The sequence below is a fragment of the Miscanthus floridulus genome, chromosome 19 (assembly GCF_019320115.1).
Source record: "Miscanthus floridulus cultivar M001 chromosome 19, ASM1932011v1, whole genome shotgun sequence".
Classification (NCBI taxonomy): domain Eukaryota; kingdom Viridiplantae; phylum Streptophyta; class Magnoliopsida; order Poales; family Poaceae; genus Miscanthus; species Miscanthus floridulus.
In genome coordinates, this window is record NC_089598.1 from 43,278,866 (window position 1) to 43,287,027 (window position 8,162).

General features: G+C 48.8%; 1 long non-coding RNA gene across 1 annotated transcript; it reads right to left on the bottom strand.

The window, feature by feature from the left end:
• Positions 1 to 3,605: 3,605 nt before the first annotated feature.
• LOC136528868 (uncharacterized) lies at positions 3,606 to 6,095 on the bottom strand. The gene is made up of 3 exons (XR_010777155.1): positions 5,524 to 6,095; positions 4,413 to 5,145; positions 3,606 to 4,327 (listed from the first exon to the last, which is right to left on the bottom strand). It is a non-coding gene; the product is annotated as an uncharacterized lncRNA (long non-coding RNA).
• Positions 6,096 to 8,162: the final 2,067 nt, after the last annotated feature.

The following is an 8,162-nucleotide window of genomic DNA, read 5'->3' on the forward strand; positions in this document are numbered from 1 at the left end:
AATGAAGCTGACAAATGTGTGTACTATCGGTATGGTGGGGGTGAAGGAGTTATTTTGTGCTTATATGTTGAAGACATACTGATCTTTGGATCCAACCTCAAAGTGATTGAGGAGGTCAAGGCATTTTTATCTAATAATTTTGAGATGAAAGATTTGGGAGAGGCTGATGTTATTCTTAATATCAAGCTTCTGAGAGAAGGTGATAGTGGGGTAACTCTGTTACAATCCCACTATGTGGAAAAGGTGCTGAGTCGCTTTGGGTTTAGTGACTGTGCACCTGCTCCTACATCTTATGATCCGAGTGTGCTATTGAGGAAAAATCGGAGAATAGCAAGGGATCAGTTGAGATATTCCCAAATCACTGGTTCGCTCATGCATCTTGCTAGTGCAACAAGGCCTGACATCTCATTTGCTGTGTGCAAGCTGAGCCGATTTGTGTCAAACCCAGGAGATGATCACTGGCGTGCTCTTGAGAGAGTGATGCGCTATCTAAAGGGCACTATGAGCTATGGTATTCATTATACTGGACACCCGAAGGTGTTGGAAGGCTATTGTGATGCCAACTAGATCTTTGATGCTGATGAGCTTTATGCCACAAGTGGATATGTATCTTCGTTTGGAGGTGGTGCTGTTTCCTAGAAGTCTTGCAAGCAGACTATCTTAACGAAGTCTACAATGGAAGCAGAACTCACAGTATTAGACATCGCTGGCTCTGAGGTCGAGTGGCTTCGTGATCTCCTTATGGATTTACCGGTTGTTGAAAAACACATACCGGCTATTTCTATGAACTACGATAGCCAGACTGTGATTACGAAGGTTAACAGTTCTAAGGATAACATGAAGTCTACAAGGCATGTTAAGAGACGACTAAAATCTGTCAAAAAATTGAGAAACTCCAGAGTAATAGCGTTGGACTATGTTCACATGTCTAACAATCTGGCAGATCAATTCACTAAGGGTCTGTCACGCAATGTGATAGAAAGTGCATCGAGAGAGATGGGTTTGAGACCCACATGAAATTTACTATAGTAGTAACCTATTCTATGTGATCGGAGATTCCGTGAAGTAGGATGGTGAAATAAGCTAGTAGTAAATTGTGAGGAAAGATCCTTAGTAAGACTCATTTCTGATGTATATCTTTCCTTTCTGTAAGGCAGGTTGGTTTTTACCTTAATGTGTTTCAAGTGGCTTGCTAAAGCAAAGATGTTGTCCTACAGAACATCTTTTGAGGAACACACCTATATGAGTCAGACTGTTGGTCACAGTCTATGAGATTTGGGTGATCTCTAAATACTCATGAAAGACACTGGAGTATGACTTATATGCTTCAAATAGAGAGGATGTCTTTTGTAGCCTAGTATCAGCTAAAGACTTTAGTGGCATTCACCTCACACAAATCTGTCAATTCAAGGCTTAGTCCATTGTTCAGTTGTGACTGAGTGAAACTATTACTCCAGATGGATGTTCAACTTAACAGTCTCTATCGAAACACTGGTATATAAAAGAAATGTGGTTCTGAGACTACTTTATTACAAACCCTATAGTTTGGTGGGGATTGTTGGATATATTATGGGCTTGGCCCATATAATATTTAATAAATCAAATAAAACTCTATGATCCATAACATTAAGCGTTGTATGGTTTAATACCGTATGGGATTTTGACTGAACGTTGACTCAGCTTATTTGGTTGGAAATTATCTATCTTAATTGAGAAGTTGAGAAAAGGACACAGGAGTGCCACACGCGCGCGCGTGATGCCGCCACCGTCGCCGGCCGGGCCGGGCCGAGGCCGAGGCCGTGGGCGTGTGCGTGGGGTGGGCCGGGCCGAGGCCATGGCTGTGGCAGGCAGGCAGGCGGGCGGTGAGCGAGCGGATGGGCAGACGTGGCCAGGTTTTGCCACTTAATCCACATAATTACGGGAGTTTCTCTCCTTTATGATGGAGGTGAGTTGATTGCGCAATTACCGTCTCTTCGTGTCTCCGTCTCCTGAGTTCCTCCGCTGGCTTTCTCCCTCCCCGCCGCTGGGCATAGAAGTAGAAGTCCTCCATCAGTCCAATCCCCCTTCGCTTCCGAGAGACCACATCTCAGCCACCCTTTGGCTTTCCCCGTCCCGTACCTCTGCACGCACGGAGCAGCAGGGGAGCAGGTGCCTCCGGAACCCTCGTCCGCCTGCGAACCTTGCACGGGGTGTGCGGCGATTAGATTTTTAGGGAGCAATTTCGCGACTGCTCGTCCGACGTCTTCTTCCTGGGGATCGCTCGTGGAACCCGTCTTCTTCCTGGTGATCGCTCGCGGAACAACAAGGTGTCTTGTTCCTGGTAACCGTTCGTGGGACTACACTGCGAACACCTTCCTGCATCGACTGTGGTCCACGACTTCGAGCAACGCACTATGTCTTGTGTGAATGGAGCCTCCGATGCCCTCGGCATGGGACCCTCCGCTGGGTACACTCTTAACTCTGTGATTACCGTACTTTGTGTACTTACTGTATCGATCAGTATGTCATACTTGCATGCTGTAGCGTTTGTTAGTGATATACACATGCACATATATGTCGTCACGAACCTGCTGATGATTTATTTCTGGATTAAATTGATCATGAAAATGCCTAATTATCTAACATCAGGAAGTTGATAAAGCGGGGCAAACTTTGATTGTTCCTGAGGTTGGAATGGTTTTTTATTAGGAAGTTAAAGCTTATGAGATGTACAACACATATGCCCGGTTCATAGGGTTCAGTATTAGAAAGAGCCATACAAAACGTCGAGCAGATGAAACTATACTTCGAAATATACTTCGAAATATATAGTTTGTAGCAACCAAGGATATCGGGATAATGAGTTATCAAAGAAGGACATTACAAGCACGGGATGTGATGCTCGTGTTCAATTTAGTGTTAGTAGAGAAGGGATTTGGACAGTTCAAAAGGTTATTCTTGATCACAATCATTATCTTGCTAGTCCAAATAAATGCCAGAAGCTGAAGTCCCAGCGGCGTATTACAGAAGCAGATAGAAAGTTGATTGGGCAGATAAGGGAAGCAGGGATGAAGCTAGGCCAGGTGTATGAGTTTATGAAGGAGTTCTACGGAGGACCAGACAAAGTGCCATTCTCAAGGATGGATTGCAATAATGAGATTGGTCGCGAGCACAAGAAGTACTTAAAATCCAACGATGCACAACATATTGTTGGAATACTTGAAGCAGAAGCAAACAGAGGATCCTACATTTTTTTTGCGGTTCAAGTAAATGAGGAAGATGGTTGAATTGTTAATTTCTTCTGGGCAGATGTTCAATCTATCATGGATTATGCATGCTTTGGTGATTCTGTGTCATTTGACACCACATTTCAGACTAATAAATTTGAAATCCCTTTTGCTCCACTCCTTGGAACTAACCATCATAAGCAGACAATAATTTTTGGTGCTGCACTAATATTTAATGAGACCATTGAATCATTTGTTTGGCTCTTTGAAACCTTCCTAACAACAATGTCAGGCAAACATTCGAGCACAATTTTCACCGATCAAGATGCGGCTATAGCAGGAGCAGTTGCCTATGTGTTCCGAAACACAAGCCATCGTCTTTGTTTGTGGCACATCTATGTTAATGCTGCTAAACATCTGGGGCATGTAATTCATAAGCATCCTGTTAAGTTTCTACCTGATTTTAAGAGATGTGTTTATGAGGATAGATCAGAAGTTCTATTTATCTAGAAGTGACAAGAATTATTGATAGAGTATAACCTCGAGGAGAACCAATGGATGGAAAACTTGTTTCGTCTGAGGAAAAAGTGGGCTGCTGTCTTGACTCAAAGGAGCGAAGGCACACCCCTTCAACTATCGTCGAGCGAGATACCCGCGACAGACGAAGGAACACCAGAAAGGAAAATAAACAAAGGTACAACCGTAATTCCTATTACAGATTACAAGTTTTGCGACGATGTCCAGCGCCCTTCAGGTTGCAACCCCCGCTGCGTGTGCCAGGAACACCGACGTAGAGATGAAACCCTTTGCTACCCAACAATTGCCCTCTTCAACAATTCGATCAGCTAGGTTGTAGTCCTCACAGATAAACCATGAGCCTTGGCAGACAGCCCCCAGGCTGATGAATTCTGCAAGGAAAGTTTCCTTGTCCAACGAATGTGTAGGGTCCCTGTTTTGCAGTCCTTAGTCACGGAGGAACAAGACAGAGATGGATCAAAGGCATGCTAGATAGAACATCAATCCTTCAGAGCATTAACTTCTGCTTCAGATGATTCGCCAGCAGATGATCCTTCGCAATGACTTGATTCAAAAGGTGACAACACAGGCATCAGGTGATGAACCTGAGAACAGAATGTTGCAAGTTAGTATTATACTAAAGAAGTAAGAACAATCCATCACAGGTTGACAATGGGGATAATGTCTCACCAGGCATATTAGCCAACTGCATGTGAAGAAGAGGATGATCATCTCTTTGGTCACCGACAGAGACCTTGGCCCTGTTCGGCTGGCTATAAAAACGGCTGATGCTGATACTGATTTGTTGTGAGAGAAAAACACTGTTATTTCGCTGAAACGGTACGGCTTATATATTCAAGCGAACAGGGCCCTTGTTCTTGCTGTATCCACAGCAGTAGAAAATTAGAAATGCAGCAATGAACGAGAATGCTGCTGTTGGAAGAACCGCGATCACGAATAATCGAACATATTCTTTATGCTTCTCCAGAAGTGAAATTGGAGGCACTCCCCGATGCTTCTGTCCAGGTTTACTGTGATGAGGTTGGTTGGGATTTTCATTGCTGTGAGAGCTGGAAAGCGTGTAAAAGCTGGAGCCATGGAAGGAGCATCTCCAGTTGAGTTGTCAGCCAAAGCCGTCTTACATAGAAGTTCAAACCAAGCAACAGCTGATGGCTCTCAAGATAGGTGTCCACCCAACACTGAATTCTTGTGGAATATCGAAGTAGTTTTCACAGATACAATCACACGTACATGATAATTTTTCAAGGGAAAGAAGAGATAGGAACTCTAGAAACAGCATTGTCTTCAAAGCATTCTCTGATAACTGACTCAATAGTCCATCTAAAGCAAATTGCAGTAAATTGGCCAATATTTCCTCTGCACCAACCATGTCTGGTAAGCAAATTGACCATATTCTATTCACCTGCATCCATCCAGAACAATCCTACAAAGTAAGTCTACCTTTGCCAATGACTCATTTTCTAGGATCTTGCAGAAGAACAAATTTTAATAGAAAATACTCCAACCAAACATACCCAGAATACAGGGAAAAACAAACTAACATTTTTGTTTCAAAAGCTCTGTCCCTGCATCAATTTGGTAAGTGAAGTACTTAGTTAATTCATAATCCATTTTTTAATTTTAAGTAGCAGGTCCGCAGCTAATTCAAAGAAACAATTTTCGAGAACACAAAAGGAACTCGTATTGCAAATTTGTGGCAGACCCCGGGCACAAAGGAAGCAAGCATTCCGTGAATCAATCGCTACTGTCCTACGAAGAATAAAGAGTCTGGATGGCTTACCAGATCCCCAATCAGAAGTGGTGATGGAAGACAAGCATGCTGCCACCACTGCAACGAGAAACGCTCCGAGTCCTCCTCCACCGCCCCCTACTACTGACGGCTTGATCCATGCTGCCGCTGCCACCAACAGCAACACGAATCCTAAACTCCTCATCACTTCTTGCCCAGCAGCTTGGCGGCGTCCGCGTTCGCGCCTGCGCCAGAGCTCGGCAACGCAGCCGTATAGGAAGCGTCGTCGAGGCCCGCGCATGGGGAGGGACCGGGAACGCAACCAGAGTTTGCGGGAGCGCGTCATGGAGGACGAGGAGCACCTGCTCCGGTCGTCGTTGATATGCTTCCCCGTTGAGGAGAGCCCGCGCCGTCGCCGGCGCCGCCTTCTTGCCGGACGTGCCCATCGGAGGAGAGGGAGCAGAGGGGGGTGGCGGCAAACAAACCCGGCCGGACGCGGAGGCCTGGTCGTAGTACGTGGGGGGATGGGCGCCGGCGGTGGTCGGCTGGTGGTGTATCTGGGAGGTCAAGGCTGTGTCGGCAGCGGCCCCAGTTGGTCAGGTGGTGAGGTGGATGGGGGCCTGAGCGTGAAAGCTATGAGCCGAGCACTCACAGCCTCAGCCGTGAGCGAGCCGACCAAATCAGCCGGATGGGCAGCGGCTCCCAGTTGCCACGGAACCACAGTTCCTAGCGAGATGAGACACGCGTCATGCGTGGACGTCAGGTGCCCACTGCGGACTATCCCCATGGAATTCGCTCCGATGCCCATCCCCTGCTGCTACTCGCTGGCCGTGAGGGGACGATGCTTGTTACTCGCTGGTATAAATGTTCATGCAGTTCAAGGCACGATGGCACGGTACGGTACAAAGCACGCTTTTTTAGCCCGACACGAGCACGGCCTGGCCTGGTGACGTGCGGGCCCGGGCTGGCCCGGCCCGAGGGAGCAGGTCGTGGCTGGGCCGCTACTCAGGGCCGTGGGCTGGCCCGGCACAGCCTGGCCTGCGACGGTCAGCCCGACAGCGGCCCGGCCTCCCCCTTCCCCTCCTCACTCCTCCTCCCCTCCAGCGCGGCCCAGCGTGGCCCACCGTCCCCGCCTCCCCCCCTCGTATAAGAGCGCACGCCACGGTGGCTCTCCCCCTCCCAGCGCCGCATTCTCAGTTGCCCCGCTCGCCTCCTCACGTCGTAGCTCCTCCCCTTCTCACGTCACAGCTCACGCTTCCCTCTCGCCTCTTCCACCTTCCCCGCGCGTGGTGGCGTCTCCCTCGCACGCATGGCCGTCTCCTTCGCGCGCGGCACGACATCCGCGGCCAGATTCGAGCGGCGACAGTCAGATTCAAGCGCGCCAGCAACTGCCGCCTCCTTGCCTCCCCGCGTGGCCCCACCTCCAGCCTCCAGGGCGAGCGCGCCGGCGGCGGCCGCCACTTCCCATGCGCCTCTTCCGCCTTCCCCACACGCGGCGGCGTCTCCCTCGCACAGTCACACGCATGGCCGTCTCCCTCGCGTGACACAACATCCGCGACCAGATTCGAGCGGCGACGGGAGGATTCAAGCGCGCCAGCAACCGCCGCCTCCTTGCCTCCCTGCGCGGCCCCACCTCCAGCCTCCAGTGCGAGCGCGCCGGCGGCGGTCGCTGCTTCCCGTGCGCCTCTTCCCTCCTGCTATCCCCTTCCCTCTCTCTGTAGGCCTCGGGCCAGCCTGGCACGCTTGGCAGGCCATGCCTTCTCGGGCCGGCCCAGCCCGAAAAATGGCCCAGCAGGCCGTGCCTGGGCCCTTGGTCAGGCACGATGTCCGGTTGGGCACGGCCTGGGTGGCACACCGTGCCGTGCCGGCCCGACCTCCTTTGGGCAGTGCTGGGTCGGACTGGCCCGTTGGACATATATACTCGCTGGCGGCACTCTCGTGTGTGCTTGGTGCCTGTGTGCTGTGGGTAGGAGACGACCGATGCTCCTTTTATTTTTCTTTAAAAAAAAGCATGTGGGCCCTACTATAACCCAAACCCAAACCATGTTGCACCCAAACGTGGGATTAGCATTTTTCCAAATCCATAACCCACTCCCCCATATCCTACTCTATTTCCCTACCCCTATCCCTACCTGCATCCAAACGCCGTGGTAGTAGATAGAAGAGATGAAGCTAGAAAAAAACTATTATTTTAGCTCCATGTAGCACCCACTCGAGCAAGATTTATTGAGCTTCAGATGAGCTATTTTATTGTAACCCTTTCGGCAAAAAGAATAGCTTTTGAAGCTGTTCCACAGCTTCTCCGGTGGCTTCAGGAGCTATTTAGAGCTAACTTTTGTCAAATGTGTTGAAATATAACAATTTCTCAAGTGAAGCCCGGTAACCCAGTCTCACATGGAGTGGATGACGAATGGAGCTGAAAATATCAGCTTTTCTCAGTTCTCTCTCTCAGATCTACCATAAGAAATTATTTTATCAAACATTTTTTAAAACAGCTTTGAGACATGAGATATGACTCAAAGAGTAGTAGAAGACTAGTGTCGGTGTTTTGTAAACCAGACTAGTAAACTTATACGATTGTCGCGCTGCTCTAGAAAGACGATGGTAGCATCCAATAGACACGAGAATTTATACTCATTCAGGCCGAAGCCCTACGTCTAGTCACAGAGATGATCGAGTGCGTGCTCCTC